This window comes from Puma concolor, chromosome B2 (genome assembly GCF_028749965.1).
Source record: "Puma concolor isolate L17-30 chromosome B2, mPumCon1.1.hap2, whole genome shotgun sequence".
Taxonomy (NCBI): domain Eukaryota; kingdom Metazoa; phylum Chordata; class Mammalia; order Carnivora; family Felidae; genus Puma; species Puma concolor.
Window position 1 is genome coordinate 17,008,228 of NC_141671.1, and position 11,575 is coordinate 17,019,802.

Consider the following 11,575-nt stretch of genomic DNA (forward strand, 5'->3'; position numbering starts at 1 on the left):
CGGGCAGCGTGACGCTGTCGGAAGCTTCGATCTGCAGGGCTTCGTCAGAAAGCCATTCCTCCACTGGGGAGGAGGCCGGAACAGCTCGGAAAGATCACAAAGGCCACTTGACGGGGGAGAGGGTTGCAGTTAGAGAAACAGAAGCTAAAGCTCCCACCTTCTCTGAAAGGAAGGCACTGGCACCTCGTGTGCCAAGGACAAGCCTAGTGAACGTGAGGCCTCCTCTAGCTTTTGGAGAGGAGCACCAAGGAGCGTAAAACGGCACCATCCGCGGGTTTCCAGGATTACTTTAGAGAGTAACAGAATGAAAACAAACACGTTTCCTGAGACAGAGCATCTGAGTTGCCAGTTAAATGCGGCAAAAAATACTCCCGAGGCTGGTAGTAGGTATCGGGAACTACAACCCGACGGTGTGTTTAAAGAAAAAAAAATTATTTTAATGTTTATTTTAGAGGGAGACAGCGCGTGAGTGGGGGAGGGGCAGACAGAGAGGGAGACACAGAATCCAAAGCAGGCTCCAGGCTCCAAGCCATCAGCACAGAGCCCGACGTGGGGCTCGAACCCATGAACCGTCACATCGTGACCTGAGCTGAAGTCAAATGCTTAACTGACTGAGCCACCCAGGTGCCTCTAAACAGTGGCTTTAAAAGCCCGCCTTGCTGGAAGGTGAATCACTTTTCCGGATTTACTCAGAGACGCATCAGTGTGAAAAACTTTAGGGTCTTCTGGGTCTTGGAAACACAAGGACTACTTGTCCTCTAACAATGCAGAGCATGTTGTATCAGAAAGTAAAGAGACCAGGAGTGCCTGGGTAGCTCAGTCGGTTAAGCATCTGACTTCAGCTCAGGTCATGATCTCACAGATCATGGGTTCAAGCCCCGTGTCGGGCTCTGTGCTAACAGGTCAAAGTATGCAGGCTGCTTCAGATTCTGTGTTTCCCTCTCTCTGCCCTTCCCCACTTGCGCTCTGTCACTCTTTAAAAAAAAAAAATTAAAGAAACGAAAAAAGAAAGTAAAGAGACCGGAGACATGGACAGCACACAGAAGGCCCTTCCGGAGTTCACGTGAAAGTGAAAACGCTACCTTGAATCCAGGTAGTTGACAGAGGGGCCTCTCAGCTGATTCAAAGCAAGAAAGCCTAAAAAAGATTTGCCAAAGATTCTGCTCAGTTCCTGTCTTTATCCGTGAGGCCCAAGCCAGTTTGGGAGGGGTAAAAAAAAAAAAAAAAAAAAAAAAAAAAATCAATTCACTTTCCATCCCACCAAAGCTCAAACTCAATATACATGTGGAGAATTCTAAAGTGTAGCTGCAAATCCAGGGCTAGAAATTTTCAACAGAGAAATGCTTAGGCTAATTACAGCACAGGCACTTAACAGAACATTACACATCCATTTAAAATAATTACAAAGATTACATAGCAATACGAAAATTACGATCTATTAAATATAGATGCATATTCTTTTCTTTCCCTAGAGAGAAGTCTGGGCTACGGGCATAGATCTGGAAGTACCCGATGAGAGCTGTTTTTTGTAGAAGTACACCAATGATAAGGCAGAGAGAATATGCCCGGTAAAGAGAAAAGTGTGACATCAGCAGAGAAAAGTCTGACATCGTGGGTTATCCCTCGATTTAGGGTGAACTAGAAAAGAAACTGGGTAATAAAAAAGAAAAAACAAAACTTGTGACAGTGAGGTGTCCAGGAAGTCAGAGGTTAGAGACTTAAAAAAAAAAAAAGTTTATTTTTGAGAGAGAGAGAGAGAGAGATAGAGAGAGAGAGAGAGAGAGAGAGGTAGTGGGGGGGGGGTTTGGGGCTAGAACATGAGTGGGAGAGGGGCAGACAGAAAGAGACAGAATCCCAAGCAGGCTCTGCACTCTCAGTGCAGCGCCCGATGCAGGGCTCGAACCCATAAACCGTAAGATCATGACCTGAGCCAAAATCAGGAGTCAGACACATTGAGCCACCCAGGCACCCTAGGGTTTGGAGACTACCAAGGAAGATGTGGCCAAGAGTGTATTTTTAAATACTCCATTTGGATCCAGAAGCATAAACAAGAGGGTGCTCGGTTTGGTGGCCACTGGGATTAGGACACTGTGATGGCAAAAACCAGTTCACAGAAGGGGAAGGCGGGAGAGTGGGCAAGGTGAAGTGCAGGCCAGCAAGCATGGAACACTTTCTGAGAAGTGGCTGCGAAGGCACTGAGAAGGGGGGGGGGGGGGTGGGGGGTATCCGGGGAAGAAAAGGACAGGAGAAGGTGTTGTTAGGACAAGGCGGGTGGGGGCTGAGTGTGCTTATGAAGAGGAAGGAAAAGGCAGCACTCAGAGACTGAAAATGTAAGCCAGGTAACGAATAAGCTAATGTGAGATAAACAAGGACACAAGAGGTACACAGGCACACCTCGCTTTATTGTGCTCTGCACTGCGCAGAGAGTGCTTTTGTTTTGTTTTTTTCCCCCACAAATTGAAGGTCTGTGGCAACCCTGCACCAAGCAAGTCGATCGGTGCCATTTATCCAGCAGCGTCTGCCCACTTAGTGTTTCTGCGTCACAGGTTGGTAATTCTTGCAATACTTCAAACGTTTTTATTATTACTATATCTGTTATGGTAGCTGTGATCGGTGGTCATCACTCACTGAAAACTCACAAGATGGCTGGCATTTCTTAACAACAAAGTCTTATTTTTTTTTATTATTTTTAAATTTCCTTTTATTACATTTATCTTTGAGAGACAGAGTGAGACAGAGCATGAGCGGGGGAGGGGCAGAGAGAGAGAGGGAGACACGGAATCTGAAAAAGGATCCAGGCTCCAAGCTGTCAGCACAGAGCCCGACGTGGGGCTCGAACCCACGAACCAGGAGATCGTGACCTGAGCCGAAGTCAGACACTTAACCGACTGAGCCACCCAGGCACCCCCAACAAAGTCTTTTTAAAAACTGTATCTTGGGGGCGCCTGGGTGGCGCAGTCGGTTAAGCGTCCGACTTCAGCCAGGTCACGATCTCGCGGTCCGTGAGTTCGAGCCCCGCGTCGGGCTCTGGGCTGATGGCTCAGAGCCTGGAGCCTGTTTCCGATTCTGTGTCTCCCTCTCTCTCTGCCCCTCCCCCGTTCATGCTCTGTCTCTCTCTGTCCCAAAAAAAAATAAATAAACGTTGAAAAAAAAAAAAAATTAAAAAAAAAAAAAAAAAAAAACTGTATCTTGAAGGGGCACCTGGGTGACTCAGTAGGTTAAGCGTCTGGCTTCGGCTCAGGTCACAGTCTCGCGGTTCGGGAGTTTGAGCCCCGTGTCGGCCTCGCTGCTGTCACTGCAGAGCCCACTTCGGATCCTCTGTCCCCCTCTCTTTGCCCCTTCCTCACTCTCTCTCTCTCTCAAAAGTAAACATTAAAAAATAATAATAATAAATGTTCAAAATTGTGTCTTTAACTTTTGCTTAGGAATAATGCTATTGCACAGTTGAGAGACTACAGCATAGTATAAACATAACTTTTATTCACACTGGGAAGCCAAAGACTTCATTTGACACACTTCACTGAGATACTCGCTTCACCGCAGCAGCCTGGAACCCACCATGCCTCTGGGGTGTGTCCGTAATCCGGAAGCTACTGCATCGACATGGGAACAACTACGAGCAACAGGAGCCACGTTCGTCACCACGTTCTTCCCCTTCCTCATGTAATTCAAACGTGGAACGCGGCTGGAAGATGGCACGGCCATCTGGCTCTGATGACCTCTGCGACCTCCCTTCGTAACATTTCCCCCGTCCTCACTGTTTCGGCCACGTCGGTGAAGTTCTGATCTTCCACCAGGGCCCATCTCCTTCCTACCTTTGGGGATCTGTACTCGCCAGCTCCTGAAAAGCCCTCCCCGCTCTCAACTCTTTTAAGTGACTGGATCCCTTCTGACCTTTAGATCCTAACACCAGTGTCATCTATCACCAGCTGGTCTTGTCCACCCACCTAAACTAGTTGCCCCCACCGCCCACCCACCCTGTTCATTTCCTTCCTAACTATGATCACAATCTAAAATGTCCTATTTATCGGGGCACCTAGGTGGCTCAGTCGCTTGGGCGCCCCACTTTGGAATCAGGTCACGATCTCGCGGTCCGTGAGCTCGAGCCCACGTCGGGTCCTGCACTGACAGTTCAGGGCCTAAAGCCTGCTTCAGATTCTGTGTCTCCTTCTCTCTCTCTGTTCCTCCCTGCTCATGCTCTGGCTCTCTCTGTCTCCCCAAAATGATTAAACTTAAAAAAAAACAACACTTTTTAAATGCCCTATTTATTTACATGTTGTTTTTGTCTACCTTCTGATTACAGTGCAAATCTGTAAGACTCCGTCTTTATTATCCATCCCTCTAAACCCAGTCCGTAATAGATATCAAAGAAAGATTTGCTAATGAAAAAATTCTTCAAGTGAGAGAAGATAAGGGATGAATTTAGTATGAGGTAACCTACTTGTACGATGCATCATGTCAGGAAGAATAACTTAGAAATTCACATGGCCATTTTCAATAAGGGTGAATGCTATTTAATAAAATTCAATATCCATTCCTGATTTTAAAAAATAAAGCTAGATGAGTCTGCTTTTGGATGTAGACGCTTGAAAGGAATGCTGCTCCCACCACAATGGCACAAAACAGCCAGAGATAGCACAAAAGTCCTAACTTCTTTTGAGCCCATCACACAGTTGGGGTCACAGAGCAACCGAAGCCTGAACTCCACGGAGGGATGCAGGAAACGGCTCACCTGGGGTCAAGCAGGGAAGATGTGGAGGACACGAAAGCCATGCAAACAAGCAAAATATCATCTAAAACTACAGCAAACTATGAAGGGCTGCGCATGGGCTGGATTCGCCTGGCCTCGGACCTGGGGGAGTCCATACGCACACCCAGGCTCTTTCCCGTGGGCCCCCAGCAGATGCTGACACAGGGGCCGGGGCGGGGGACCAGAGAGAGCACCCACCGTGGGAGGCACCAAGCAGGGGGTGCAGCTGTGGAAAACACACAAAGCCCGAGGCCCCGACAGCTTCTCTCATGTGGAGCAAAAGCCTTCAACTTTTAAGCTGCTGGGAAAAGGACTGCAGGCACATCACCCACAGGGCACAGGTAAATGCCACAGTGGCCTGGGAAAGGGCAGAAGAAGAAACCTTTTATCCCAGGGGAAGTAGGAAACTGTCCCGGGACCAGAATCCCATACCGATAAAATGAGAGGTCTGCTACCATGGGAGAGGCTCATGTCTGAGACTGAGGGTGGAACAGGACAGGAGAGCAATCCTCACCAACCCCCACTACCAGCCCGGCAATGAGGAAGAAGTAACAGCGGTCTACCGCTAGGAGAGGCAAAGGGGTAGAGACTTCCACTCCCACAAGGATATAGGCGGCTTAGCTCAGTATGGAGCACCAAACTGAGAAAAGCCATCCAGGCCCCCGGCTCCTCTGCATTCACAGGGAAATGGCAGATCGTCACTGGAATACCTGGAGGCCAGTGTGGCACACGGAAGACAAACACAACAATACCAAAATCTGAACCCAGCCCAGCTCCTGAACAGACAGCCTCAATTCCCCTCCTGATGACCTCACAAAAGAAAAACAGTGCCCATTTCTAGCCATTAAAAGCTCATGACCCCAGTAACTACTGTTATGCACACAATATCCGAACCTCAATAGAGTGTTAAAATACAGGCATGACTGACCCGCTGTCAAGAGACAAAATAGTCAAGAGAACCAGACTCGGGGATGATATAGGTGCCCGAACGCTCAAGACAGGGGATTTAAAATGACTATAATCAACGTGTCAAAAGGGCCAGAGGAAAAAGTTGACAACATGGGAATTTAAACTCAGTGAGATGGTCAAATGAAAATGTTAGAAATAAAAGAAAAAGTAATAGAAACAAAGAAAGCCGTTTATACACTCATTAGCAGATTTGACAAAACTAAGGAATCAGTGAACTTACAGATTAACCAAAAAAAAAAATCACACAAAGAAGAAAAACAGCATGGAGGGGTCCCTGGGTGGCTCAGTCAGTTAAGAGTCAGACTCTTGATTTGGGCTCAGGTCATGATCTCAAGGCCTGAGATGGGCTCTGCATTGAGCATGGAGACTGCTTAAGATTCTCTTTTCCTCTTCCTCTGAACTGCTCATGCTTGCTCACTTTCTTGGTCTCTCTCTCTCTCTCTCTCTCTCTCAAAAATAACTTAAAAATGTAGGGGTGCCTGGGTGGCTCAGTCGGTTAAGCTGCTGACTTCAGCTCAGGTCATGATCTCGTGGTTCGTGGGTTCGAGCCCCATGCCGGGCTGTGTGCCGACAGCTCAGAGCCTGGAACCTGCTTCAGATTCTGTGTCTCCCTCTTTCTCTGCCCCCCCCCCCACTCACACTCTGTCTCTCCAAAGTAAATAAACAATAATTTTTTTTTTAAAAGGAAAGAAAACCAGTATGGAAACAAAACAAAAGAATAGCGCATCCAAGACCCATAGGACAATGTCAAATGGTCTAATGTAGAATTAGAATCACAAAAGGGGGGACACCTGGGTGGCTCAGTTGGTTAGGTGACCGACTTTGGCTCAGGTCATGATCTCACAGTTTGTGAGTTCGAGCCCCACGTCAGGCTCTGTGCTGACAGCTGCTGAACCTCTGCTTCAGATTCTGTGTCTCCCCCTCTCTGTCCCCTCCCCTGCTCACACTCTGTGCCTACCTCTCTGTCTCTCAATGATAAATAAACGTTAAAAGAAATTAAAAAAAAAAAAAGAATCACAAAAGGGAAAAAGAACAAATAGGGTAGTAGAAATAAGTGAAGAGATAGCAGCAAGTATTTTCCAAAAATAAACAAACCATAGATCAAAAAAGCTTAGAGAACTTCAACTGGATGAGTAAAAATAAGGAAAGATGAGAAGAAAAACCAAAAACTAAAAGTAAGAAAAAGAAAGAAAGGAGGTAAAAACACATAGCTAAGTTATATTCAATGTGCTGAAAACCAAAGAAAAAAGAAAATTCAAAACTTCGAAGGTACCCAGAAGTTAGAAAAATGTATTACAAAGAGAAAAATTAAAGCAGATTTCTCAACAGAAACTCTGCAGTGATATTTTCACACTACTGAAAGAAAAAAATAAATGGCCCACTCAGAATTCTCTATCAAAGGATAACAGTTTGCAAAAATGCAGGCAAAACAAAGACTTTTACAGGAAAACAAAAACAGAGCATATTGCCGCCTGGCCTGTGCTGAAATGTTACAACTTTAATTTGGATCTCCACATATAAATAAAGAGCTCCGAAAATAACAATAAAAGGAAATTTAGAAAAGAATTTTTAAAATTGCATCACTTTAAAATATAATGCAGTGAGGGGCACCTGGGTGGCTCAGTCGGGTAAGCCTCCGACTTCAGCTCAGGTCATGATCTCGTGGTTTGTGGGCTCGAGCCCCGTGTCGGGCTCTGTGCTGACGCTCAGAGCCTGGAGCCCGCTTCGGATTCGGTGCCCCTCCCTCCCTTTCTGCCCGCCGCCTACTCACACTCTCTCTCCCTCTCTCAAAAGTAAATAAACGCTTAAAAAACCTTAAATATAATGCAGTAGGATGCCACATTGTCCTACATGGTAGTGTGGCAGACAAAATAATGGCCCTGCAAAACGTCCACACCCTAATCCCCAGAACGGGCGACTAGGTTCCTTGACACGTGCAAAGGGGACCTTGTCGATGTGATAAAGTCACGGACGTTAAAATGTGGAGCCTACCCTGGATTATCGTAGGCTCTCTTCAAAGTGAATACACGGACAGAAGATGTGAGAGAGAGAGAAAGGAAAGGGAGAGAGAGAAAAAGAGAGATCTGAAGTGTGACGACCCCGAACAGCTACTGCAGCCAGGATCCAAGGAAAGCAGGTGACGTGAGAAGCTGGGAAGGCCAGCATGGCCACGAGGAATTCAGGCTGACAGACACAGGAGTTTAATTCTGCCCAAATCTGAACGAGCAAGGAACCGGATTCTCCCCCAGAGCCTCCAGAAAGGTGGCCCTGCTGACAGACAGCCTGGTTACAGCCTGGTGAGACCACTTCAGGCTCTGACCTAAAAACTGTAAGATAATAAGTATTTTTTAAACTGCTAAGTTCACAGTAAATTGTTCTGCAGCCCCGGGAAACTAACACAGGTAGCCGCTGGGCACAGGTGACTTTAAATTTAAAACCAAGGTCTGTTGCTCCAAAAGGTTACAAGGACACAAAAGGTATGGTCTCTGTGACCACAACAAAATCAAATGAGAAATAAGAAGCAGAATGGCATGTGGAAAGCCCCCAAATATTTGGAAATGAAACAACATATTTCTAAGCAGCCTAGGGGTCAGAGAGGAAGTCACAGGGAAATCAGAAAAATCTAAACAAAACTCTAGAGAACTAGGAAAACACCATAAAGAATATTTACCTTGCCCACGATATGCAACACTGAAAATCAGACACTAGAGAAATCTCTTTTGAACCATGGGACGACAAAGAGATTTTTGCCATAATTGCTATGATTTAAAAAAAAAAAAATTTTTTTAATGTTTATTTTTGACAGAGAGAGAGAGAGAGAGAGAGAGAGAGAGAGAGAGAATGAGCGAGGGAGGGGCAGAGAGAGAGGGAGACACAGAATCAATCCAAAGCAGGCTCTGGGCTCTGAGCTGTCAGCCCAACGCAGGGCTGGAACTCACAGACCACGAGATCACGACCTGAGGTGAAGTTGGACACAATCGACTGAGCCACCCTGATGCCCCGAATCCCTATGATTTTTAATCAGAAGGTAGGTGTCTACCAATAGCATAAAAATATCAATCTTGTCATTTGCACCAAAAACAACTAGTTAGAAAATACAAGGAAAAAATATTCTATCTGTAACAGCAATAACAGAAAAATGTCTAGGAATAAATTTGGCACAAAATATTCAAAACGTACAAGAAATTAAGCGATTTTCTGCTATTTTTTTTTTTTAAAAGACTTACAAAACAAAGAAACACACCATGCTCCTGGAAAGAATATTTTGAAGATACTGATTCAGTTCTTTTCAAATTTCTAAACTTCACACAATTTCAAACAATAAAAAAAGTTATTTTTTTATATTTTTATTTTGAGAGAGAGAGAGAGAGAGGGCTCAAGTGAGCGAAGGGCAAAGAGAGAAAGAGAGAAAGAGAGAAAGAGAGAGAGAGAGAGAATTCCACAAGGGGCAGAGAGAGAGAGAAGCTGGGCTCACCCAATGCAGGCCTCAAACTCACAAACCAAAAGATCATGACCTGAGCCAAAGTCAGATGCGTAACCAACTGAGCCATCAAGGCACCCCAAAAAAGTTGTTCTTTTTAAATTCTTTTCATTATTTTTTTTATAAATCTAATTTTTAAATATTTATTTATTTTTGAGAGAGAGACAGACCACGAGCAAGGGAGGGGCAGAGAGAGAGGAAAACACTGAATCTGAAGCAGGCTCCAGGCTCTGAGCTGTCAGCATAGAGCTCAAACCTACACAGGGCTCAAACCCACAAACCACAAGATCATGACCTGAGACGAACTCGGACACCTAACTAAGCCACCCAGGCACCCCAAAAGTTGTTCTTTTTTTTAATTTTACGTGACTCTAATCTTCACTTGGGGAAATAAATATTCTAAATTATACTATAAAATTCTGAAAAAGAATGTTATAAGGTCACCGACATGGAGAGGCATTTAATGATTAAACAGTAAAGTACTTTTCCAAAATCAGATTAATAGTTAAACTGAAAACTCAAAGAAAGATCCCATCATATGTGTATTCAGTACACGAAAAATATTTCAAAACCTTGGGGAAAGGATGATCTAATTTTTAAACACATGGAACAAAGGGAAGGTAAACAGTAAGCAAACACCACATTCCACACTAAGCTCATTCACATTCAATGTAAGCAATAAAACCACAGAGAAGTGAACTCTCTGGAAGAAATCTGGGTGTGTATAAAAAACTCTTTGATATGCAAAAAGGCAAATGACAAAGAGAAACATACTGCAATACGTAACGCAGATAATGAGTTGATATTCTGAAAATAGAAAGAACTGTACAGTGATGGAGAATTAAGTAATTTAAGCAATTCAAATGATATTCCTTGGAAGATGACAGAATAGCTAAATAAAATATAAATATTATCAGCTTGAAGGCAGTGAAACAGTAGGAAGGTAGTGGAAAGTTAGTGGGCCAAGATCCAGGGGAGGGTACAGGTCCAAAATGGTGAAGTCAGCATGTAGGGCTCCTTTTGCTCAGGGAAGGTTTGTCCAGAAGGAGCAGGTAAATGGCTGGGGCAGTTCTCACGACAATCTAAAGGAGCTGAGTAGATACGTGACAGAATCCAGGGCACGCCAGGCGTGGAGTCCCTATGAATATCTACGTATTCCCTGTTGGGAGACTGAATGGCTTTATGCTAGAAATGAGAGAACTGGATGTAGACCAAGCAAGCTTCATATGAACTGCCAACTTGCATCCAGTGCCCTGGAAAATCACAAACCCCCAAATTGGATTAAGTGGATACCGGATCGTTAGCTCTCCTGGGAGCCTCACTGAAGTGAATTCAAATCTTCTCTGGTGGAAGATGTCAACCAGGACTTCAAACCATTCTGATAATTTTTACTTGTTCTTTTTTTTTTTTTTAATGTTTATTTTTGAGAGAGAGACAGAGTGCGAGCGGGGGGGGGGGGGGGCAGACACACACACACACACAAACACGCACACACACACACAATCCACAGCAGGCTCCAGGCTCCAAGCTGTCAGCACAGAGCCCAATGAGGGGCTCAAACCCACAAACCACAAGATCATGACCTCAGCTGAAGTTGGTGCTTAACTGACTGAGCTACCCTGGAGGCCTGATAGTTTTAAAAATAGAATGTCTAACTATTCAAAGACAACAAGGCACCTAAGAAAAGAAAGAACCAACATCACTAACAGATCAACAAGGGTCCAATATATTGGAACTGACATACAGAGACTTTAAAATAAATGTACTTACTTTGTTTATATTGAAATCTTATTGAAAATTCCAGAGGGATAACTGGAAAGTATAAAAAGAGATAGTAGTAGAGGGGCTCCTGGGTGGCTTAGTCAGTTAAGGGTCCGACTTCGGCTCAGGTCATGATCTCATGGTTTGTGAGTTCGAGCCCCGCATCCGGCTCTGTGCTGACAGGTCAGAGACTGGAGCCTGCTTCCGATTCTGTGTCTCCCTCTCCCTCTGCCCCTCCCATGCTAATGCTCTGTCTGTCTCTCTCTCAAAAATAAACAAACATTAAAAAAAAAATTAAAGAGAGATAGTATAGTTGAAAAGCCAAATATAAATGACAGAACTGAAAAACACTTGCAAATTTAGAACTCACTGGATTGATTTAAGTCCAGATTATGACAGGGAACTGGGAGAGGAGTCAAAAAGAAACAACAGAGAATAAAGTACTAGAGACAAAAGGCAAACAAAATGGAGAGGTTTTGAAACAAAGGATGAGTCGAAAAGACTGGAAGTGGAATCTCGGAAGATGAGGACATAAATGATTGGGCACGACTGAAACATGTGACTGTACAAATCCAAGAGTGCTGTAAAGCACACGCATGGTAAATACAGAGAAA

The 11,575-nt window shown here is 44.7% G+C and overlaps 1 protein-coding gene across 7 annotated transcripts in view; it reads right to left on the reverse strand.

Moving 5' to 3' along the window:
• HIVEP1 (HIVEP zinc finger 1) overlaps positions 1-11,575 on the reverse strand; it is a 150,173-nt gene that overhangs the window by 45,314 nt on the left and 93,284 nt on the right. The gene's annotated exons all lie outside the window — the stretch shown is intronic.